The 25,267-nt window shown below is 42.1% G+C and overlaps 1 protein-coding gene across 8 annotated transcripts in view; it reads right to left on the bottom strand.

The window, feature by feature from the left end:
• NEK6 (NIMA related kinase 6) overlaps positions 1–25,267 on the bottom strand; it is a 248,128-nt gene that overhangs the window by 97,528 nt on the left and 125,333 nt on the right. The window contains exon 1 of one of the 8 annotated variants that reach the window (XM_039506270.1): positions 6,639–6,768. The exons of 6 other annotated variants lie outside the window; for them this stretch is intronic. The gene's annotated coding sequence lies outside the window, so the exon portion shown is untranslated. Of the gene's footprint in view, positions 1–5,920; positions 6,062–6,638; positions 6,769–25,267 lie in introns of those variants that run through there. One more of the 8 variants, XM_039506268.1, reaches the window with a different exon arrangement.

Here is a 25,267-nt window from a genome sequence, read left to right as displayed (position 1 = left end):
ATTTTTAGTTCATTTATGCCATCAAACATGGATAGTAGTGGATAGGCACTCTGGGCATTCCCAAAAATGTTTCTTTAAGATTCCTTGCTACTGTCTTTAAATAAACTAGTCCCATAGGAACCTGTAGCTTATGAAGCACCTGATATATGCAGCAGACAGGTGAGTTTTTCAGAAGGCCTGCCTTTTAAGATCCCAAGCAGCAGAATGAAGTTACTTGCTGTCAGAATTAGCTGGAAGTATTTCACAAGCAGACACACATGGTGTGCAGATGACTGGCAGCTACAAGCTGAAAGCTGCTAGTGACATCCACTTTACTCCCAAAATGATCCACATGCTAACAATGGTGCTCATGCCTAACCCCACAATTAAACTTCCATCCCACTTTAGAAATGTATATTGGCATGAAAGACTTATGTACCATAGAGTTTATTACTATTAAATATATTTCCTATGTTTGGGGGAAAAAACTTAGAACTTTATCTTCAAAGAGCTGTACAAGCACTTTTTCTTTTTTAAACAAAACAACCCTGTTAGGTAGATAAGCAAGTGCTGAATTATTTTCTTCCATATATACATGGAGAAAACAGACAAAGGTTGGTTAAATGATTTTCCAAGGCAAAAGGGGGAGTCTGTATCAGAAATAGAACTGGACTTCAAAGTTAGTGCAGGGGTCGGCAACCTTTCAGAAGTGGTGTGCCAAGTTTTCATTTATTCACTCTAATGTAAGGATTCACAAGCCAGTCATGCATTTTAACGTTTTTAGAAGGTCTCTTTCTCTAAGTCTATAATGTTATATGTAAAGTAAATAAGGTTTTTAAAATGTTTAAGAAGCTTCTTTTAAAATTAAATTAAAATGCAGAGCCCCCCAGATCGGTGGCCAGGACCCGGGCAGTGTAAGTGCCGCTGAAATTCAGTTTGTGTGCCGCCTTCGGCACCCGTGCCATAGGTTGCCTACCCCTGAGTTAGAGGCTCCTAATTCTCTGCTCAGACCACACTATCATGCCCCCCTCTCTCTCTCTGAAGTACAATCAATGTACTGAAACTCAATATAAAATTCTAAAGATGTTAAGAATATGTTAATACATGATTTTTATCTTGACCTTAACATGTTGAGTAACCTCCTAGTGATAAGCCACAATGCAAAAAGGAAAGTTTGTTTAAATATTAAAAGCCACTCTGTTTTCTGTAATGAACTTCCACTGATTTCTGATCTGGTAGAGAGGAAACCAAGTTTCACAGCTGTCAGAGCCATGAACTGCCTCTTACACATCATGCAAATCTAACAGCAGTAAATTAGAAAATGTTTAAATCACACATGTAGTTATAAGACTAATCTGGTTTCTGAGATGCTGTGTCCCCCAACTAAAGACTGTTTCATTGCTCGGTATTGGATCTTACATTGATGTCCACAGTTCTGTAATTCATTGTTCAGCTTTTGCTTGTGTTTTTCTTGTGTAATGCAACTCCCTCATCCCATCCAAGATGCACACTGATGACTTTTCTTGCTTTAAACAAAAATTGAAGATGTTTGTATTTTTCACTTCTTACCCTATTTACCCTACTGACTGTTCTAGTTTGCATTGTCTGATTTTTTTCTGTTTGCTTGTTGAAGTCAATTTTTCAGTGCCTTGATGTGAAAGATATTTAGCACTTATGGCTCCTCCCATCTTCAAAGTTCTGTATGTATCACCTAATTATTTCAGCTCCAAGATGTACTGTGAAGATTATTCACATTTTACAGATGAGGAAATTGAGGTGGGGAGGTTGAAGGAAAAGTCAGAATCAGGAGGTTCTGGCTCTTAGTCCGTTGCTCAGAGTACTATATCGTACTACGTAATTTATGTGAATAGACCACACAGTGCAAGAAATATTTTCCATTTAAACAGGTTTCACAGTGGTAGCCGTGTTAGTCTGTATCAGCAAAAAGAACAAGGAGTACTTGTGGCACCTTAGAGACTAACAAATTTATTTGAGCATAAGCTTTTGTGGGCTAAAATCCACTTCATCGGATGCATGCAGTGGAAAATACATCCAATGAAGTGGGTTTTAGCCCACAAAAGTTTATGCTCAAATAAATTTGTTAATCTCTAAGGTGCCATTATTACTTCTCGTTTTTCTTCCTTTCAAGACATCAATAATCTCTGAATAAAACCAAAAAGCACTTAGGTAAATTACAAACATAAGTTTCAGATCATTTGCTACTGCTGCTCTTCCTCCTTTATGGGGAGCGATTAGAAAAGACAATTTAGGCCAAAAGTATTCAGTACAAAGTGTGATACACCTGAACAGTGACTGTCAGGCAGGAGGGGGAAAGCACATGTTATAAATAAACCCAATTTCCAGGGCAGACATGGGCATAAGGGTTTTGAATTGCTATTAACTTTGCTCACTTTTCACAGAACTAAACAAAACTGAAATTTCATAAACTTTCATGAAAAACTGAACAGTTTAGAACACCATAACCAGAACAAAACTCACAATCAAGTCATTGTGACATTCTTTTCCTGGAATTCTTCTCCTTAGTTGAATTATATTTCTTTCATGGAGATGGAGGAGGATGACTGTTTTTGCATGTTAGTACCCATAACTGCGATTATTAAAACAGGAAAAAATGTTGATTTTGTACTAATGAGTTCCTCTTTGCATTTTGAAATCTCACTTCTCACTGGCAACACTTCTCTTCCATTACAGTGAAGGCTTCCCCCACCCATCCCCCACTATTTTTAAAATGTAAGCCATAGGAAATAGTACAGCAGCCCTAGCCTAAAACAAGTTCCACAAACCAAAAATAACTTGGTTTTCAGACAGAAAATCCACAGGAATAAAATTATTCTGACAATAAACGTTTGATTCAGTGTCAAGAAATATGTCAAAATATCAACACAGTGTAAATGTCACATACATTAAATGTTTCCTTGTACTGCTTCATAAAATATTAAAAGGAGACAGTCGGAGGACAGGAAGAAGTTCATATAAGGAATTTGCATCACCAAACTTTCAATTATCATAGTATTTCCTATCAGATTATTTATTCTGTGAAATACCGTAGAACTCTCATTGATAAAAATACACAGACAGATGGAGTTGTTTAAGAAAGCTGTTCATCTTTCTAAAATAGTGCAAATCACACTTTGGATTGAAGAACATGTTAAAGAAAATGGTATTTCACTGTTCAGTCCAAATCAAATATTCCAACTACAAATGTACTGATTTTATTCCAGATACAACTTTTAGATAATGTTTTCACCTCTTAGCTCATAGAGCCGAGTACTACACATCATTTAAGAATAACAGAAAATAAAGCACTCTAAGACTAGTTAGGGCTCTTCTCTCTTAAAATGTTCAGCAGAATGTTAAAAAACAACAAACAGACAAGTCCCCAAATGGAACATGTCTGGAGGTAGAGAAGTTCTCAGACTAGAGTCCATAGACTAACCAGTGATTTCAGAGCTCTATTCATGGCCCACAAGCCCACAGAAGAGAAGGCAGTAGAGAAGATAAAGGATTTTAGAGAAGTGGGTCTTAACCTTTCCATACTACTGTACCCCTTGCAAGAGTCTGATTTGTTTTGTGTACCCTCAAGTTTCACCTCACTTAAAAACTTACAAAATCAGACATAAAAATACTGAAGTCTCACTGGACAGTTACTGAAAAATTGCTTACTTTCTCATTACCACCATATAATTATAAAAAAATCAACTGAAATATAAATATTGTGCTTACATTTCAGTGTATAGTATACAGAGCAGTATAAACAAATCATTGTCTATGAAATTTTAGTTTGTACTGACTTCACTAGTGCTTTTTATGTAGCCTGTTGTAAACCTAGGCAAATATCTAAATGAGTTGATGTACTCCCAGAAGACCTCTGAGCACTTCCCAGGGGTACACGTACCACTGGTTGAGAACCACTGTTTCAGGGGAAAGTAGAGGACCTATTCCATGAGGTGATTTCTCTTTTCCAGATCAGAATAGAAATATGTTGGAACCGCTGGCTAAGGCATATGTATCTGGCAGCACCACCATCTCTAATGTTAAAAAAAAAAAAGTGCAACCTGACACCAACCCACATAAAACCACACAAATAGCCCTATTTTTAGAGTAATTTTAACCTTGCTTAACTCCAGAAGCAACGTTGCCTACTAACACCTTTCCTAACAGCACTTATAGATCAACAAACCTCCATCCAAGAGGGGGGGAATATTGCATTTTGGGGTCATTTCAACTCTTTTCTCAGATTTGTCCAGATATGGGTTAGTCCCAAAATCAAGAGTTGCAGTAAACGGGGAAAGTCACATGGCCAAAGGGAGCCGTGGCATTATCGCTCAACACTTCTCAAATTTCTTCAAAGATCACTTATCTCCTCCTCCTCTCTCTCTGCCTCTCATATTTACGTTGTTTCTTTCCCCTACATTAAGACTGATGTCCACATGCTCCCAGTCCACTAGCACATTACTCTGTGACACTATGATGCTATTCTTGACAGTGAGTTCTAGTCCAAGGGGTGTCAACCTTTTTCTTTCTGAGGCCCCCTCAACATGCTATAAAAACTCCACGGCCCACCTGTGCCACAGCAACTGTTTTTCTGCATATAAAAGCCGGGGCCTGCATTAAGGGGTAGCAAACAGGGCAGTTGCCTGGGGACCCACACCACAGGGGGTCCCCATGAAGCTACCTTGCTCAGGCTTCGGCTTCAACACCGAATTATGAGGTTCAGAGCCCTGGGCTTCAGACCCTGTGGTGGGGTTCTGCTTTCTGCCCTGGGCCCCAATGAGTCTAACACTGTCCTTATTGGGCAGACCCCCTGAAACCTGCTTGTGATCCCCCAGGGTGCCCCAGACCTCTGGTTGAGAACCACTGTCCAATCTAGTCTGTTATGGACTAGTCTCCCAGAGGATGTGGTGAAAGCCCTATTTGCCTGGAACATTTAGAATGAACAAAGCACAAAAATATACATTAGGAAACAACCCTGCACTAGCTCTGTAGAGGGTAGGAAAAAGTAATAGGTCCTCATAGGACTTTTCCATGTCTAACTCTAGGACTCTAGTCCTTTTCTCCTAATGATACCACAAATACCTGCCTGGATGCTACAGAAAGACACCATCTAAGGGAAGGAAGGAAGGCAGGCAGGCAGGCAAGCTTAGGCAGCAGGAAAAACTCCAGAATACTGTTCCTGAGCATTACACCCAAGCTGGTCCCTAACCTGGCCACTAAATACCTTCGGGGAAAAAAAAGTGACAGAATGGAGACATATGTCCCAAAAGGAGAGACCAGCAAGTCCTGTTCTCTTGCGACATGGACCTTCCCCCAGCCCCTGCAGAACAGCAGCAAGTCCACGAGCCTTCCCAAAAGGCCCTGCAGGACAGTGGCCAGTCCACATGCCCCCTACCACCGGCCTTCCCCAGGCCCCTGCAGGCCAGCCTATGTGTCACGAGCCTTTGCCCGGCCCAGGCAGGACAGTGGCCAGCCCCCGTGCCTGGTCCCAGGGGCTCAGTGCACCCCCCCCACACACACACACACACAGAGCAGAGCACAACACACACACACAGAGCACAGCCCACGCAGACACACACCCTACACAGAGCAGAGCAGAGCACACACGGCGCACACCCCCACGCACAGCAGAGCACACCACGCACACACATCCCATACGCACACAACATACCACACACACCCCCACACACAGATCACACCACGCGCGCACACACACACACACACAGAGCAGAGCACCCCACACACCGAGCACAGACCCCCAGCAGAGCACCCCATACACACACACCCCCCACGCGCACAGCAGAGCACACACACCACACACCCACCCGCCCACACTTGTTGCCTCCCGGGAGGGCCCCGCCGCGCGGGGCCAGGGTGACCCCTCAGGAGCAGCGGACGTTGGGGCGAGCCCCGGGCTGCCCCTTACCTGCGGCTGGAGGCGCGGCGGCGAGTCCCGGGCGGCCGGCGGCGAGTCCCGCAGCCCCGCTCCGAGTCCGCGGCAGCGAGTCCCGGACACAACTTCGCCGCGCGCTCCCGACGCCCCCACCCGGGCCCGCGCCTCCTGCTCGGCTCCCGCCCCCTAAGCGGGCGCGCGCCGCCCCGGCTGCCACGCAGGCCCTGCCGCCCGGGAGCGCGCGCCGGCCTGGCCAGGGCCCAGAGTTGGGGGTGGAGGCAGGGCCGGGGCGTCCCCCCGGGGTGGCTCAGCCTGGAGCCCGGGCAGACACCCCCTGGGCGCGAAGGGTCCGGCCCCAGGAGTGGGAGCATGGCGGCGCCAGGCCTGTTGAGGCGTCGCTCGGGGAGGGCACCGGCCGCCCAGAGGGGCACTGGGGGGACCGGGGCGCAAGGGGAGCCCCTCCGCGAGGGGGATGTACGGGCCCCCCAGCTCTCTGGCTGGGAGGCTGGCCTGTGGCTTGCAGGGGCCATGGCCGCAAGCAGGAACAGCTCCTGAGCCCTCGGCGTTTGTACAGCGCCTGACACAGCAGGACCCCACACCCACCCAAGGCCGGTAGGTGCTCCCGAACTAGGGATAACAGCAGCTAGGGCTGCGCCGAGCGCGGGCCCTACTGCCTGCTGGAATTCTACAAATCCTGCCAGAAGGGACCTGAGTACTGAACTACTGATAGAAATAAGAGAGAGAAATTTACCTGCAAGTTTGTTAAACTTCTGTTTTTAACTTGTGGGTTTTTCCACATCCTAAGATGAGTCATAGCAACAGCAAAACTGTACTGTGGAAAACAAAATTAGAAATGCCCTCCCACCACCATCACAGTCTCGTCACCTTTACTCCCACAGAAAATTACTTTCTCAAATGATTTATATGTCAGGAGACAATGCTCACGTCTTTTCCCCCTGAGAGTGACAGGGTGCACATATGTACTTAGTCATTTTGTTAATTTATACCTTTTGTTTCCCACTTGTGATCCAGACAAAATTCCCCTCCACCTCTATGCTTAACAGGAAATGAGCAGTGACAGTAAAAGAGTTAGAAATTAGTTGTAACAAAGGCAAAGTCAAAGATATAGAGTTTTTTCCCCCAACATTTACATCAATAGGAAAAGAAAAATGTATGTACATTATGTCCATTCAAAAGACATTCAACTTAGGTGTCCCATCTTACAAGCACACATGCACTAAACATTAAGGACAGTGAAGTCAACAGGACTAGTTTTATAAAAGTAAGCCTTGAATAAGTGGGTAGAGGATTGGAGCCTTAGTCCAAATCTAAAATTTGGGCTTTGCTATAGATTCAATATGATTTTTCAAAACAACAGGAACAGAAATATTTCCATGAAGTTTTTCTTTTTTAAATAAAATACTGTTTTGTAGAGAAGGGAAGATGTAAACATCCCTCTGCTGTATTTTAAAACTAAATGTAATAGTTTTTTTTAACTAGTGAAAGAGAACCCAAAAGTGAAATTAACTGGAAATAGAAGTGAAATTAACTACTCTGATTTCATTGTTTATGCTTCTCACCCAGCTTTGACAAACAGTTTTTATATGATGAAAAATATATTTTATTTGTAAAATTATGTTTCTGTAAACTAAAGTCTAGTTTACACTCAAAACAGTTTGCTGGTATAGTTACACAGGTATGTTCTTATAAAAACCTTCCCAGGGCACATGCATACAAATTACACAGGTAAAAGAAATACTTTTGTTAGTAGAGCTTATACAAGTTTGATGAGCAAAATAAACTATACCAGCAAGAGCACTTTTATGCCAATATAACTACATCTACACTAGGGCTTTTGCAGGTATAGAAATGGTGCAACACAATCATGCCCCTAATCAAAATTGCTATACCAGCAAAAGTTTCTAGTTTTAAACTTGGCCTAAAGGGTCAAACGGTCCCCTATTCTTTGCAAACGACTCTCAGAGCTGACACATTCATTACACCAAACATGTCTTGCAGTATATTTACCCATAAAAAGTAATATGTAAGGTATCTACATAAAGCTTATGACTATCAAGACAATCATTGTGAGATGTACGTACAGGTAATATTAAGGAACAATGTAACTATATGGAAAGTCAAGTATCAGAGGGGTAGCCCTGTTAGTCTGGATCTGTAAAAAGCGACAAAGAGTCCCGTGGCACCTTATAGACTAACAGACTATAAAGCATGCATCTGACGAAGTGGATATTCACCCACAAAAGCCTATGCTCCAATACATCTGCTAGTCTATACGGTGCCAGAGGACTCTTTGTCGCTTTATATGGAAAGTATACTTTGTGGACGGAGTAGAAGTTTGTCACCAGAGGATAATAAGTCTTGGTGATGGCCGATTCGAAAAGGAGCTGTCATTCTGCCATGTTTAGCCAGTGAGGTAATGCAAGGCTCAATTGTCTAGCCTTATTCCTTCCCAAGACTATCAATGGAAAACCATCAGACAACTGCAAACAATCAAAACCACTTGGAGGTAAAAATGGAACATTACAGCAGACCAGTTTGCCCTGTCTATGACTAAAGACAAAATACTATTTCAGTATAACAGAGGAGGGGGAAAGACACTCTACATCCTTTCACTGAGGAGACATCCTGGCTCTCCTGAAAAATTGGATCCTGATTCCAGCCAGCTCTGCAACAGCCCAAACTTTGAGGGGAAAACTACTTTATTAGATAGGAAAGGTAACTTAAGTGTAGACCCAGGTTCACACTTTATGATTTTGTTTTGTATTGTAAATTAGTTTCTACCATTCTCTCTCTTGTTTCTAGTTAACTCTCTGTTCTTTCTTAATAAAACAAAAGTAAGTTGATTTATAAGTGCTCACAGTTAAACAGGAGCAGTGATTTAATGTAAAACTACTAAACTGGGTCACACTGTTTCCTTGGGTTGCAGAAGATTTGGGATTTCTGTGAGTAGCCAGTGTTGGGCTGGATATCACAGAGGAATGATTCAAAGAGATTTGGGGATTGGGGTTCACCTATTGTTAACCTGCAAGGCAAAGACAAGGCTGGCATAGCCTAGCGGCAAATCCTTGAATGACTAACAAGTTGGCGGTGTCAGGGAGCTAGCACCCAGTTACCACAAGCAAGACTCCCTCACACTGGAGGCTGGGGGTAAGAAGGTGACTCTCAGTCCTGGGTATCACAGAAACCATCACACACGGCATTATGCTTTTTAACATTAGCACACAGTCAGAACTCTTACCCTGAGGAGGAGGAGAGGGTGTTGGGAGATAACAATGTTTAAAGGACTGGATAAATTCATGGTGGCTGTGGTCTATAAATGGCTAGGCCCAGGATGGGTATGTGGTGGTGTATCCCTAGCCTCTGTTGGAGGTCAGAGGATGGATGGATGGAGAGAGAGAGATCACTTGATTGCCTGTTTGGGTTCACTCCTCCTCAGGGGCTGGCATTGGCCCCCACTCGGTAGACAGATACTGGGCTAGATGGACCTTTGGTCTGACCCGGTACGGCCTTTCTTATGTTCTTATGATAGATACATGTAGATATCAACTAGGCAGGGTTTTCCATCTTTTCCACAATACCCGCTCCTGTTTGATTTCAAACACATCTTCCTCACATGTATGTCTAATGGTGAAATTAAGACAAAGGGTAACCTTGAAGCAGCTCATTAATTCTCAAGGAGTGCCACAAAAGGAGCATTGTTTGGGACTTGGGTATAAATATACAGATCTAAGGGGCAGTTTTAACGTATTCTTGATTCCTCACCTTTGACTTCCACTCCAATGGTTCCATTTGTATTTTCTCCTAAAAAGGAGGATCTCTCATCGTATGTTGTTGTTACCCTGTATGTGGATTTGACATACCAGACAATGTGGCCAGTCAAACTAGACTGGTTTATTAACACAGGATGATAGGTGGCTGGGGCAGAACATTCAGCACACAGCAAACTCCCCCACTTTGTGACTCTGTTATCAGTTATATCTCATCTGCTCTGTTCCTTAAACCTCTTATGTTTAAGAATTATTTTAGAAACCCTGCAACTGGACTAGAGTTGGCTTGAGAGGACAGTTCCATTACACAATATCAAAGGTACTTTATCGATAACATATTGTATTTGTTTAGTATCTACAGGCCTACCTCTGAGATTGGGGCACCACTACACTAGGCACTGTATACCCCATGCTCAGACAACCCTGCCCTCCTTCCTAAACCAATGTTCTCTTACATAAAGAGATTACAATCTAAATGGAATATCATTTTAGATTTGTAAAAGAGCCACCTCTCTTTGCCGCCAGTCTCACCACAGCATGTAAATCAGTGCTGTGTAGAACCTGTTACCAGAGACATTTTTGGTTACAATAAGTTATTTTTTCCTGTAGGTTTAACTTGTGTGGTTTCATAAGGTCCAAGATACGTTTCTATTTTGCATTAACCTGAAACTTCATGACAAATCTTGGCTTAAATTGCTGAGTTTATCAATTGAAATTCCTAGTTTCAGGCAAACTTTTTGCCAAAACAATGCCACCTCTGGAATCCAGAGACAAGAAGATATAGCAAAAGGTTTGTGTAAATTGAAGGCAATTGCATCAGTAGGACCTGAAACCATTTGACCAGGGGAATTTGACTGGGTTGGAGTTTTGTTGCAAAAGTTTCTTCCACAACTCTAATGTAAACTTAGCTGTGTAGTCAGTTTGGACACATGTAGACAAGACTCTTCCAGAGGCTCAAGTCCCTAATATGTCTGATACTTAAGATGTTGCAAGAGTATATACTGACTCCTTGAACGTTTTGATAATGTAAAGAGTTTTCTCTCATGGGTACAGATGCTTGCACAGCTATGCTATGCTTCTCACTAGAGACGGAGTAATAGACACACCAGATGGAAACTAAGAGGCCACCTGGTTTTAAAGCAAATTATATCATCAGTCCATCAGTACAAAATCTGAAACATAAGGGAAGTGCTTAGAGTGAAACAAAATTAATTCAGTTTTTTTACCCAAACTCAATTTTCCCAAGATCGGTGGAGCATGGTCTTTTTCATATGGACAGAGGTGTAAGGACTTGTTAAATGTGTAACATCAAATGAAACGAGAGTTTTTAGTTATTCTGCTTTCAGATGCTGTCCATCTAGGCAGTAAAGACGTCTTTTAACATGGGCTACATTCTTGTGCACTGCTCCAACATCCAGGCTCTATTATTGCCGAATTAGATAGACCAGACAGAATTACTTTAGATTACCAACAGAATTCAATTAGAAAAGAAAATTTAATTTCCTCAATTAAGTCTCAACAGATATGTGCCTAGTTTAATATAGTGAATTATTGTTCCATGTGAAATTCTTTTCTGAACAACCCAAATATGAAAGGAAAAATTTAAATAATTTTTTTTGGGGGAGGGCTAGCTCAGTGGTTTGAGCATTGACCTGCTAAACCCAGGGTTGAGAGTTCAATCCTTGAGGGGGCCACTTAGGGATCTGGGGCAAAAATTGGTCCTGCTAGTGAAGGCAGGGGGCTGGACTCAATGACCTTTCAAGGTCCCTTCCAGTTCTAGGAGATTGGTATATCTCCAGTTATTAATTACTTATTTATTTTTTCTGGAAGTTTTGTGTGCAAAATGTAATCAATTTTAAAACAAAGTTATTAATGGATCCTGCAGCCTGGCTCTGCACGGCAATGTTAAAAACTGTGTGTCTGAACACCCAAAGCTTCCTTTTAATTCAGAGCAAGTGCTGACTGCCCAAGGGTTGCAGTATTAGGCCTTTAAATCTCTAAATCAACAAATTGTTGTGAACATCCATTTTAATGAAAGTGTTGCCATTCACAGGTCTCATTAACCATTTTCATTTGATCCGATTAACTGTGTACACAGTGCAATGATGTGTTGATCTAGGGACAGTTTATGTCCAAAGTTTAGGCTTTTTTTGCAGGTGGGGGGAAGAGGAGGAAGGGGTTGCACAAATTAATAGAACCAATTGAAGAACTTTAAGTTTAAAAAAATTAACAATCTGATGTTTGGATGCAAACAGGTCTTTATGTTTATAAAGCTCAAGGTGTATATGTTCTAATGGAAATATTTAAAAAAAAATAAACAGCACTATTTATGTGCTTCTTTAAAAATAAAGGGAATATACAGCACGGCAAACAGTGTTTGCAACCCAAACATTGCCCTAGCACATGTGAAACAGGAAGTGAACCTAGCTAGTCTATTTTCATTGTCCAAACTGAGTAAAGTGCAAAAAGTAAACACACAGCATAAATGGTGGACCACAAATTAAATCTAATTTTTTTCTTTCAGTTTCAAATGATGCAGGCAAGGAGATTTTTATTTATTTATTAAACAAATTAGGATTTTTAACTGGCAGTAATCCTTAAGGATTTTAAATCAACGTACAGTCTGATGGATTGATTTTTAAAGTTTACTCTGAATGCTAAATGCTATTGTCATAGTTTTCTTCACCCTTACTCCATTACTGGTCAAATCCTGGTTCCATTGACTTAAATAGGCCCTGGATTTCACCATATGTATCATATATGCATGCTATCTTATTTGTTAGTTTTCTTCTTAATATAGTATACTGTGAAAACTTCCTGCTAGGAGTTATTTTCAACAAAAGCTTTTTCAACCCTAAATGAAAACAATAGACAACGTTTGGAGAAATGCTTTGGTCAAAGTTGACAGAGAAGGCAGCTGCATATTCTCCTTTCTAGTTATAAAGCTGCAGCATGTCCTCTCCACACACAGTACATGCAGGCTACTTTCATAGTGTATCTGCTGCATACATGCTCCATTCTCATATTTCTGTAAGGTCTGAGTCCCAAAGGAAACATTAATGCTAAAGGAATGCATACCAGTATGTGACTAGTGTAAAAGTCAGTACAAAAAATCTCCACCAGATTGCCCAAAGAAATACCTCTTTTTTACCACATAAAGATCTGCAGATTGATCTCATGAGCATTTGTGCAGAAGTTTATTCTCAAGCAGATAAAAGTGCTGAAAGAAAACAAACAAAAAAAAATCTTAGAATCAAAAGGGATTCAGAAAGAATTGGTGTTCAGAAAGATAGGGCAGCCTAGACATGTCATATGACCCAGAAAACAACTCCAGTCCAGCTGCCTGTGGATCTCATCAGGGAACCAGATGTGACCAGTGGCAGAATATCCTTCCCAGCATGGGATCTGGAGTACATGATTGCCATCCAGGAAAGGGGAGATGGGAAAATATGATTGAGAAAATGGCGTGTTTTTAAATGTTTAATTGCTTAGAAGAAAGACACGTTTTCTTTTAAAGAAGAAAAGATGCTAGAAAGCAGGTTAGGAAAAGTGTCTGTAGAAAGAAACAGGATTTTCTCAGTTAGACACAGAGGATTTAACATTGTTTCCTCCACTTTAACAACTGTGGATTTTAAAGGATTCAGTGACCTAATGAACCACTGTTATTCATTCTTTTTTCTTAGTAAGGGAAAAAACCTAGGATGGAAAATTAATAAATACTGAGGGCCCTATTTTTCCCTGCCCAGGGAAGCTGGCAACTGTGATACATAATTTCTTCAATCAGGTAGAGAGGGAAAGGGAGAGGTGCATTCACCTGAGCAGAAGCTGCAGGAGGTTCAACATGCAAAGCGTAGGTACAACAGCTGGACGGGGATGAGGGGAACATTTCACCTGCAACTCTTTCCTGTGCTCTTCGTGTTCCCCTCAATGTGGCATTAGGACTATCTGTGTCTCTGTGTTATATGGCCTCCATCACTGTGTATCTGAGCACCACCCCGCATTATGAAGTTCACACATAAGTTTGCTCGCTCTCCTCTAGCCAGCATGGAGTGGGCTTGTGTGCGTGTGTCCTGATATTGTGGGAAGGCTGGCTGCGGAAGAGGTTTTGCATGCACAGAGGTTTGTGCACACTGATCTCTTTTGGGGTTGGGTTCCAGATTGATGGGGCAGTTACAGACAAAGTTTGGTATCCTGCACACACAGATTTCATTCTTGAGGCTGGCTGTGGGAGGCTATGATCCTATAAAAACAGCCATACTGGATCAGATTAATGGTCCATGTAGCCCCATATCCTGCTTTCTGACAGTGGCCACTGCCACGTGCTTCAGAGGGATTGAAGAGAACAGGGCATTTACAGAATGATCCATTCTCTGTTCCCCAGTCCCAGCTTCTAGTTGTTGGAGGTTTAGTGACACCCAGAGCATGGGGTTGCATCCCTGACCATCTTGGCTAATAGACACTGATGGACCTATCCTCCATGAACTGATCTCATTCTTTTTCACAGCATCCCTTCACGTGTGTGGAGAAATACTTCCTGCTGCCTATTAATTTCATGGAGGGCGAGGGAGTTTCAGTAACTTGTGTCAGTCCCATGAAGGGCTCTGAAAACTGAAACTTTGAATTTCATCCAGCATTCGATAGGGAACCAGTGAAGAGAACAGAGCACTGGGGGGATTGACTCCCATGATCCTATGCTGCTGCCCAGATGGGCTGCTGTGTTCTGAATCCCTGCAGTATTAAAGGTCAGCAGTTACATACCTAGGTACTCAGCATTTCATTAATCAAGCCTAGACATCATGAATGTATGGATCACCCCAAACTCATGCACTTTCCTTCCACCCACACTCAAGCCATCAGATCCCTCTTTACTGTATCCATGGAGGCTCTATGCCAGGGGTAGTCAATTATTTTTTGGCAAGGTCCAAATTTCTTGGTCAAGGTACAGTCAAGATCCAGACTTCAGAGAAATATTTTTCACACTGCAACAACAATAATGATACTAATAAGTATATAAAAAAATTTCACAGTCCATTCAAAAGCATCTGGCCATCCAGATTTGGCCTGCAGTTCACCTATTAACTACGTCTGCCCTTTGCCTGTCAACAGTCCCCTTCAGTTTCCTGGCAGCACAACTCTTGTAGGTGCTACATGGCTAGCAACCCCTCCATTGGCTGCTTCTCCCAGAACCCTCCATCAGGAGTTTCCCATGGCAGAGGAAGAAACTGAAAGGGTCGGCATTAACTTTCTCACAAGAGTGCTGTTTGTTTGGCAGACAATATCACACAAAAATGCTTATCCAACCACCCCTCCCCACAGGTCCTCCACGCTACCCCTTACTCTGGGCTGTGCCTAAGTGGCATGATCCGGCCCATTGTCCCTAGTGATTTGAACTGGTGAAGCTGTGTCCTATCACTAATCATCGCAGCTATCCAATCACCCTCCAACCTTAGTTTTTGGCATGATATGAATTTTTTGAGTGGTGACAAAGTATACCCAGAATATATGGGCACCAAATTGCACCTAATCAATATGCATGGAAAGGAAATGGTTAGAACAGATTGTGTTAGACTTTGGATCTCACACACACACACACACACTATGTGAGTCCATCGACTTCAGTAGAGTCGCTTGAGATGCAAGTCATAACAAACTTTGGCCTTATATGTCCTTGTCCTCAATAAGTAGCGACGAGGCCCAACCCCCTCTCCCCAAGCTTTGGGTTAACTTGGACCCAGAACATCACAGACCCAGCTCTTGAAAACAGCACAAGTTATTGTGCTAGAGATGTGGCTTATGCGTCATCCAGCAGTTAATGTCTTCACAATAGCTCGGTATTCCTTTCCTCTGCGATTTCGCCCAAGAAGGGTAAATTGGTCAGGTCTGTTCAGGGCCCTTTCCAAAGTATGCTACAAATCTGTGGTGAACAGATCTACAACTCAAACCCCATCACTTAGGCCGATTCAGTCCATTCCCACTGGCTGACTATAGACTTTGGCAGGTCTTTACAAATGCGATCATATTTTGCTAATGAACTGTCTTCATTTGGGCCCTGTTTGTTTATTTGCCTCTCTGATTGTTAATGACGCTTAAATGCCTCCCCTTGCTTAGCCATGCTGGAATTTTCATTTTCTAAGCATTGGTTGGTTTCTAGCAGCTCCGTGTGTGTATTTTTTTTTAAATTTAAATTGAAGCCAGATTGACCAGTTCTGACTTTAACAATCTTAAACCCGTCCCATTTTTCCCTGACATTCTTCTTCCCGTGATCACTTCCAAGTGTTTGGGTGAGTTTCACTGGAATTCACAGTTACTCTCAGTCTTGGTGAGCAGTGCCTGTTATTCAAAACGAATTGGCTGAGTTTTCTCTCTTTCACAGACAGATGTTTCAAATGTGACCTTGCCAAAAGCTGCAATTCATGCACCTTCTCTTCCCCAGACCCCTTTGGAAGGGGGAATTTTCTAAAGGAGCTAGTCCACATCATGATTTTCTTCTGGAACTTGCTCTCTCTTCTTGATATTTATTATTTCAGTTTTTCACATATCACCTTCATTTTTTAACGTATCTGCATCATGCTTGTCACCAATTTGGTCATTTATTCATAGGGGGAACCACAAAGATGCTTTCACCCCATTTCCAAACTTGTGTACAGTAACTTCCCAGCTAGAATTTTGCCATTGACTTCAATGGGACAGGATCTAGTCTTGTATTTTGCTCCTCCCCCTCTGTATATTCATGTGGTTTGATAAACATACTGCAATAAACTATTTAGGGTGCTCCACAGCTTCAGGACCTGTGTCTGAGACTTTCCTGCATGCTAGGAAATGTACAAATAAGTCATTCCACTCACTGACTGATAATGCAACAATTTAGCTATCATACATTATATAGGACCACCAAGTTATGCACATGGGTGGCTTAAACAACCATAAGATTCCACTAACTATCCTCATCCACCCTTCTCTATCCTCTCCTATGGTTTGTTAATCTCATGTACTGTGTCTTATCTTAATTAAATTATAAACGCCAACACTGGGACCCTGATCATGGTTCGGATCACTGGGAGTACTGCAATACAAATACTGACAAGATGACAGTTCGGCTATTGATTTGTCAATGAAATTCTCTGTGCCTCAGCTTATCAGTGTGTAAAATGGTGATAATACTCGCATCAATGGGGCGTTGAGACACTTAACAGAGGACCATTTTGTGACCCCTTCAAATCAATGGTCAGTTTTGCCTTTAACAATAACCAGTGCTACAATATTATCCTTAGTGTTTGTAAAGTGTTTGAGTTCCTCAGATAGGAGGAGTGGTAGAAGTGCAGAATAGCAGATTTATTTATTAGCAGTCCTGCATAGGAATTTTCGTGAGCGCCACTGGGGAATGTCTGACAGGTGACCTCCTGCCATGAGTGACATCTTTCCACTTCAATTTACATTCTCTAAATGATTTGGCATCAGATTACTTAAAGCACAGATTAGTTCCCCCCCCCCCCCATTCACTTATGCAGGCCCAAGTCAAATGCCCATATTCAACTATTTGTTCCACAGAACCATGTTAAAACATGGAACACTGACTCCTACTTTCAGGACGTTTCATCTTGGGAAAAGCCACATGCCCAGCAATTTGATTCATGAACTCGCTGTATCAGGCACCAGCGTTATCAGGTGAAGATGGAGATGGAGATACAGATCGCTGTCTTAACAAGAAGCATTTCTGCGCTTGTAGTTTGATTGTGCAGCCAAATATACACATGGAATGTTCACATTGGAGTAAAGAAAAGTGATCAATCTGTGGCTTGGTTGCACATGGACCAAAAAGACTATGGAGCAAACAGATTTTGAATAGTAAAGAACAAACCCCAGGTGTTCATTAGTAGCTGCAGCAATTGTAACCACCAACGGCAGAGAAGTGGTTAAGGGAATACATTACGGGTGCAAAGGATCTCCTGACCTCTGCCACTGTCAGTCCTCCCAATGGGTCTAGAGATGCTAGTGGAATAATTATGGCCTATATTTAGATTATGGATGCATCGGGCAGGGTGAAGGTTGAACATGAGGAACACAATTGTTTGCAGTTCATTAGCAAAAGGAGCAGCCAAGGGTGTGAGCAGGGCACTGAACTGGATTCATCCCACCTGGAGTGCTTGTGTGAAGCTGCATAACATTAAGGAAGACAGATCTGATTATGTGGAAACAAAAGAAATAAATAACTGTGTTTGGATTGTCACTTGCACGAGCGGAAGGAAGGAAAGGAGAAAAGCAAGACAAGTTGCTGGCCCTCAGCCCCACAATTACCGTAAGAGAGGTTCTAAAAGTCACCAAGAAAACTCTCTGCACAGAAAGCCTTTAAAGGCTTGGGCAGGAGGTTGAGAGTGTGACGGCTTGAGTGCACTAGTGTGTGTGTAGGGGGAAGGTGAATGGGCTGTGAAGTCAAGTGCATGCAGGTGAGCATGTGTTGTGGTAAGAGAATGGGAGAGTGAGTGTGCTGTCATTGTGGGCAAATGAGTGGTATGGAAGGGTGGACAATGCATGTATAGTGTGCGGGTGAGTAAATGTTGTATGGGAAGGCTGAGTATGGTACGTGTGTGGCAAGAGCTCATCCAGGGTAAAGGGGCATGTGTGGGTATCTGTATGGATATGAAGTTGGTGGGCACACAGGAGTAAGTGGGTCTGAGTGCTGGGTAAGGAGGAAGTGAGGTCTGGGGGGCTGGTTGTTTAAAAGAAAATGTAGAAAATCCAATGCTCTTTAAACAGGGAAGTGTGAGGGTAAAACTTATGAAATAGTCTCAGATACTGTGATCTCGATTACTGTCGTCTGGTGCAGAATTCATTTCACACACAACCTTCTTAGAAAAGGACAAAATAAAGAAGATTCTGAGATCAAGGTAAAACAGCCAGGAGATAATGTATATATTTACAGGCACAGTGTCAAAACTAACCTTGTAATGTCCGATTCCTAACCCTGAATATATCTCTGCAGTGCATCATCATGGCTCAGTGCAACATCGAGGAGAAACTAATCCAAAGGAATGGGAACATGACCTCAGTCAGAAGAGTTTCTCTCTCTCTCCTTTAGCTAATTACTGGAAATCTTTGTCTTGTACCAAATCATCTAAGAAGCTGGATGAGAGAGTGAGTCCCCATATTAATTAAAGCCTGTGCCTGAACAACCACTGCAGCTTAGTTTGGAAAGGGGAATTTAAGCAACTCAAGTTTTAATTTTGCATTTGTCCCCCGAGCTCTTGCAATTCTCTCTAATTTTGGAATGCATGTCCTCCAACAGTAACACCTTGCAAAAATGCTCCATAAATGGTTAACATTTACTAATTAACCCTCCCAACACCTCTACAGGTAGGTAAGTAAATATTATCATCATCCCCTGTTTTAGTCAAGGCTGTAGTGCCAGAGTCAGTTATACAACTAAGGAGGTTTCACTCTCAGTCTTGTGTTCAGTCCACTAGATCACACCTAGACAAGAGCTAATGTTTTACCAAAAGAAGAAAAAACACATTGCTAGGGCGATGATGAAAAGCAGGATTATCAGGGCTATATCCCTGACTACTGCTGTCTAATAGGTTGTATGTTAATTGCTTGTTTGAAACTAAGAGGCATCCCCTCCTCCCATTATCCCCATTTTGCAGAAAGGGAAATTGAGGCAAGAGAAGGGAAATCATTTGGCCAAGGTCACACAGCAAGTCAGTGACAAGATGAAATAGAATGAAAAAGGCTGGACTCCAGTTTTAACCACTAGGCAACCTTCCTGACCATATATGGAGATATCCTATCTCATAGAACTGGAAGGGTCATCAAGTCCAGTCCCTGCCTTCACTAGCAGGACCAAGTACTGTCCCTGACAGGTGTTTTTGTGTGTGCGCACCCCAGATCCGTAAATGGCCCTGCTAAGGATTGAACTCACAACCCTGGGTTTAGCAGGCCAATGCTCAAACCACTGAGCTATCCCTCTCCCTGACCAGCCCACACTGAAAGTCCAGAAGGGGACACGGGAGGTTGAGCTCAAAATGGCTTTTTGATGATAGCTAATAATATTACTGCATATGTCCATTTCAACCATGGAAGTCCCCTGGATGTCAGAACAAAGGCCTTTTGCTGCTGACCTGATGTTGCAGCTATCAGTAAATTTAAAGTCAAATATGGAAGAGGTAGCAGGGAAGGTAAAAATGGGAACCAAATGCCATATGCATAAGTTATTTTTCAATACAAACAGTTGCTCCCCTCAAACTGACTGTGCCTGGTCCCCCAATCAAATGGCTGGCAAAGTTCCTTCACTCCAAACACTGGGGATAATGAATTCAAGAGTTTTTGAACAGCTGCTTTTCATGGATCAATTTAGAATTTGTGATGCAAATATGAAAAATCCATGTTAAATGCCCTCAACTAATTGAGTAAAGTACCGCGAATACAAGAGGCCAGATCGCTGACCATGGTAAAACAGCACAAAGGCCTTAATCTGCCCAGAGTGACTACAGAGAACAAGGGCAGAGCTGGAACATTGTGTATCCGAGCACCAAGTCACAGTTCTGCTTACCAAGAAATAAACACTAGGCTCTCCTCAGGGATGATGTAACAAATCCCTCAGTGCCCATCCTGTCAACCTAGGGCTAGGGAGAGAGGGGTGAGAGGCAGTTTGGAACCATGCCAAACTTTGTAGATTTGTTGTTTCAGAGCAGCACTTAACATCTGGCTTAAAGGGGGTGGGTATTTTTGCTTAGTTTAGTTTAAAGCACAGGATGCAAAAATAAGAAAAAGTGATTATAGGCAGGACAGAGGCTGGGCAGGAAGCAGAGGTTGGCCTTGGGTGCACGTGGTCAAAAATCAAAACCACTGGGGCTATGGACACTGACGTTGTCAAGGCTGACTCCCCACTCTAGCACTTCGAGTGCAGAAGGTGGTGGTAGGGGGGGAGGGGAACGCAAGGATTCTAAAAATTAATACTGGCCACTCCAGGCTTGTATTAAACTCCCAAGGCTACAGCTTCTCTCTGACCTTGGATGGGTAGATGCTGCCACCACCCAAGTGCAGAACCCCTTTGAGAACCCAGGAAGGCCCACTTGGGAATTCCTTCCTGTGGGGTACCCTCAAGCCCTTTCACCCCTCTGGGGAAGAGCTGAGAAGGGGGGGGGGAAGGAAATCAGCTGTTGCCACCAGCTAGTTAAACAATGTGCACAAACCTCTTAAGACACAAAAATTGATTTCTGTTCTTAAAAAAGGTAAATTTTATTAATAAAAAAGAAGAATACACATGTAGGAACTGAGGCTTTTGCTAGGGTTTTTTTTTTTTAACTACAAGGATTAAGCATCAAGAATAGCTTTCTTGAGGTTCATCTTAAAGGTTACAAGCAAAACCAAAGCCCTTGGGTTTAGCACAGAGGAGTCCACAACCCATAAAGAAATTAAAAAAAAAAAAAAAAAGAGAAACCTAATCACGTCTTTCTAGACATTTCCTGATCTACTTACATATTTGGGGTTTTAGATGAGTAGTTTCTAGGCATGATACTGATGATTTTTCATATCTGGCCCAAGCTTCTCACAGCATAACTCTGCCCTGTCCCCTCTCTCCGGGAGAACAACCACAGACAGACAAAAGGGGGGGGCTCATTTTTCAATTTTAAAGAGTTCTAGCCTTCCTATTGGTTCTTTTGGCCAGGTGCCCACTCACTTCCTTTTACTTATGCATAACAGTAAGACTTTTTAACCCTTTACAGGTAGAGCAATTAGAGAACAGCTACTAATTTTATAGCTACTGGCTGAGTGTCCATAAAAGGGAGCTACCCCCCTCTCCCTTCATTTATCAGAGATGTTCATATATATCTCTTTTAAATATGCAGGAGATGGAAGGTGTGATAGTGGCAGAAGCCTCAAGGAGAAAGCCAGGAAGACTGTAGCTTTCCAATGAGGCATGACAGAGCTGCTCACCCTGTATAGACTAAAATAAATTTGTGTTGCCTAGATGTTTACTGTGACTATCCCAAAAAGTCTACATTTGCTAGGCATACGCTATACTGTCTCACTATGAATGTACTGATTATTTACGTATGATTGCCTAGAATAGGGGCTATGACACATCTAAGGTGGTGGTAAAGTTCTCTTTCCCGCAAACCTTCCTTAGCTCTTCATACTATGTGCATGGAAAGTAGCAGCTAAAGCCGGCACATGAACAAGTCTCCCCCAGCTGTAGTTTTCTAAAATTGGAACTTGCACGTCTGCTGCACTACATACCAGCCACTGGTCCTTTCAGCTGTTCCTCACTTTATCTTTATGTTCCTCCAAGGGAGCCCATCGAACTGTTTTCTCGTTACTATGGAGGTAGCTTTTGCAAGTTGCGTGTCCGTGAGGAGCAGCAAAACAAAAACACTGATGAGCTCACAAAAACAATACAGGCCAATCATGTATATCCACTTTCCCCTTTTTGGCTTGAACAAGCAAAAAGCTCATTTTAAAAGCCCCTAATTGTTGCTCAGATTCCGAGACAAAGTGATGTTGTAATAATAGTTTCAAAGATATCCACCAAGGAAGAAGTGGCACATTCACTTTAAGTAGGCAGATAATCTTCTAAATATCATCCACTTGAGTAACATTTATTAAGAAAGATTTTGCTCTGTGTGTTTCAGTGACACTTACAAATCTAATTCAGTTTTAGGTATCTTTGGAAATCTTCTGCATTCATATTGACTCAGACCCATATAGGGTGACCAGACAGCAAGTGTGAAAAATCGGGATGGGTGTGCGTGTGTGTGTAATAAGAATCTATGTAAGAAAAAGGCCCCAAAATCGGGACTGTCCCTATAAAATCAGGACATCTGGTCACCCTAGCCCCATAGTACTAATGTTTATTGCAGAGGCAGGGCTATCTGTAACATGTAGGTAGTTTCAGGTGCCGTCTAGGCACTCATAAAATACTGCAAAGTTTCTCTGTCCTTGCTTGTCTGATTACAAATAACTACAAGAGAGAAATCACTTAGTGTCACTGGTTCAAAGGCTGCATGGATACAAGTCTCTCTCTCTCTCTCTCAAACAAGAAGGAAACAGGAGGTACAAGGATGATGCCACAATTGTCAGAACTAAGGTCAAAAAACTGAAAAGACCAAGTGTCAGGAAGGAAACCAGAATCAGAGTTAGATACTGTACTAGAGGCCTGGGAAAACATTTGATTTGTATTATAACCCTTCTACTCTGTTATTTTCAGTAGCATTCCAAGTTCCCAGAGCTCATCCTGAATACCACCAAGACCACTGCATTTTGAAAACCCCAGTTTGGATGGTGACAAAGAGAGGATGAGTTACTCTTCAGCATCTAGAGTTACATGCCAGCAACAGAACATATAATAAGTATAAATTCTGCTAGATAAATTAAGCCTTTACAAGTTCTAGTCATCCTTTTGCTGATTTAGTACAATCCACGTTTCCCATTAAGTCCAAAAGAAAATACATACATATTAAATAAATACACCAAAATTCTGCATGTGTGTTTGCCAGCCTGTGTCCTGTGTGTATTAGAGAAGGGCTATTCTGCAAAGTTTTAATCCAGGTGCAAACTCTCCCAGAAATTTGGAGTGTTCTGATGTAAGGTTCTGTTTGGACCTAACGCTAATGTCTCTTGTGCATAACCACCCTCACTCAGAAAAGTGCAGTTTATAAATGGCAGTAGGATGATTCAATAGTCAAATAAGATAATCTGCAGTTTACCTCAAAGAAGTCAGTTTTGAAAATACAAAGCTCAAGGTGGGGATTGATATTAGACTCACCTGAGAGCTTAAAGCCCCAAAGCACCAGAAAAGTATCTGTCTGTTTAAACATGAAAAGAGGCTAAGCCCCAAGGTTGTATGTTTTTAAAAGAGAGTTTTTCAAAACTCCCTATCAACAGAAATTGTTATGAAATCAAGTAAAGCCAATGAACACTTTCCCCCTGCAGTTCAAAAACCCCAACATAGTGCCCAGATGAGACACAGAAAGTGAAACTGGGGAGGCTATTTACCCATACCAAGTGAACTGCAAAACAGAAACAAATAGCTTTAAACGATGGAAAGTACGTTGTTGCCGTTTACAGTTGTCTTTGTTCCTCATAAGGAGTAAAAGGTAAGGAATTTCTTTTGAATATGGAACTTCTATTTTAAATCCCTTTATTTAAGACTGACCAGCCATTGGATCCAAGTTGGGAATATTTGGGTCATGGACATATCAGGTATGTCCAGACAACAAAAATACTCATGCAAAGCAAGACAAGCAGGTTGATTGGGTTAGATGGTGGTTTGGTGAATCACAGAACTTTTTTCTCTTGCATGTATGTTTTAAATATTTATCATACCTCATCTAGGTACTTTGTTACAGAAACTACATTAAAAAGTTATGAAATAAATGAAACTATTATCTTATTTGGTAAATAGCCCACTGTGATTAATGAATGGCTTTGTTATACTTCTACTCTTCAGTAGGTCTTTAAAAAGGTGAAGTATCATTATCCTCATTTTACAGATAGGAAACTAGAATCCAAGAACCTCCCCACAGTAACCAGCAAGTCAATGGCAGAGTCAAGAATAAAACCCAGGCTTCCTGACTCTCAGCCACACATGTAATCCACTAGCCCACAGCTGCCTCCCTGTGTGTTCATGCCACCTCTGGTAACATGCCCACCTGCTGTGACAGCAGCCCCTCCCATTGATGTCTGGATGTAGGATTCCGTGATCTCCTTTTCTGGCTGGTGTTTTTAACTTGTATAGATCACGACCTTGGATTTCCCTGATGAGAAAACTGCAAAACAAACTACAGCTGTTCCGCTGCAATGTAAGAGAAGGTGATGTTTGCACTAGAAAAGTACACGTCACAGGTGAGGTGTAGAGAGAGAGGAAAGCAGTGTTCTAGAAAGGACCAAATCATGAGGGCTGACTTTAAAATGACCCATTGAACAGTGCAGTGCTTGTTAATAAATTCACAATCACCATGTTCCAGAGTGATCTTACTGCCTTAATCCCATCTCCTGCCAACTTAAACCTGATCAGAAAATACATTTCCCTGAATTCTGGTGGCAAGCTTTGAAGCCTGTTAGGTTCACTCCCTTGCCTGTTAGGTTCACTCCCTCAGGGGCACCTGGCATTGGCCACTGTCGGTAGACAGATACTGGGCTAGATGGACCTTTGGTCTGACCCGGTACGGCCTTTCTTATGTTCTTAAGCAAAGCCCTGTCCCCCTAAAGACTATTGGCACCACTGTTAATGTGTGCGTTTCCTGTGTGTTTAGTTGTGGCCTAGAAAAGACTCTTCTATGGCTAAAATAACATTTTTGTTCCTTTTAGAACAGCTTCCTGTTTGTTGTTTTTGTTTCTCTAACATTTGTTAGGTGCGTTTCATAAAGTTCTCAGCAGTTGCCAAGTGCTGCTGTTATACTGTGTATTAAGAATGTTTGCATGAGAAAAACAGAAATAAAAATAAGGCTGTTTGGAAAAACAGTTGGTTTTTTGACCTGCAGTAACATACCTACCTCTATTGCCAGTAGAGTAGGCTCTAACTGTTAATTAATACATTCAGGGGAAAATGCTATTCCTCTAAACAATCTATTTAGTTTAAAAAATACATAACAAA

The sequence above is a fragment of the Mauremys reevesii genome, linkage group 19, assembly GCF_016161935.1.
Source record: "Mauremys reevesii isolate NIE-2019 linkage group 19, ASM1616193v1, whole genome shotgun sequence".
NCBI classification, from domain to species: domain Eukaryota; kingdom Metazoa; phylum Chordata; order Testudines; family Geoemydidae; genus Mauremys; species Mauremys reevesii.
The sequence above is the reverse complement of the archived record's forward strand: the minus strand, read 5'-3'. Positions and strand labels throughout refer to the sequence as shown.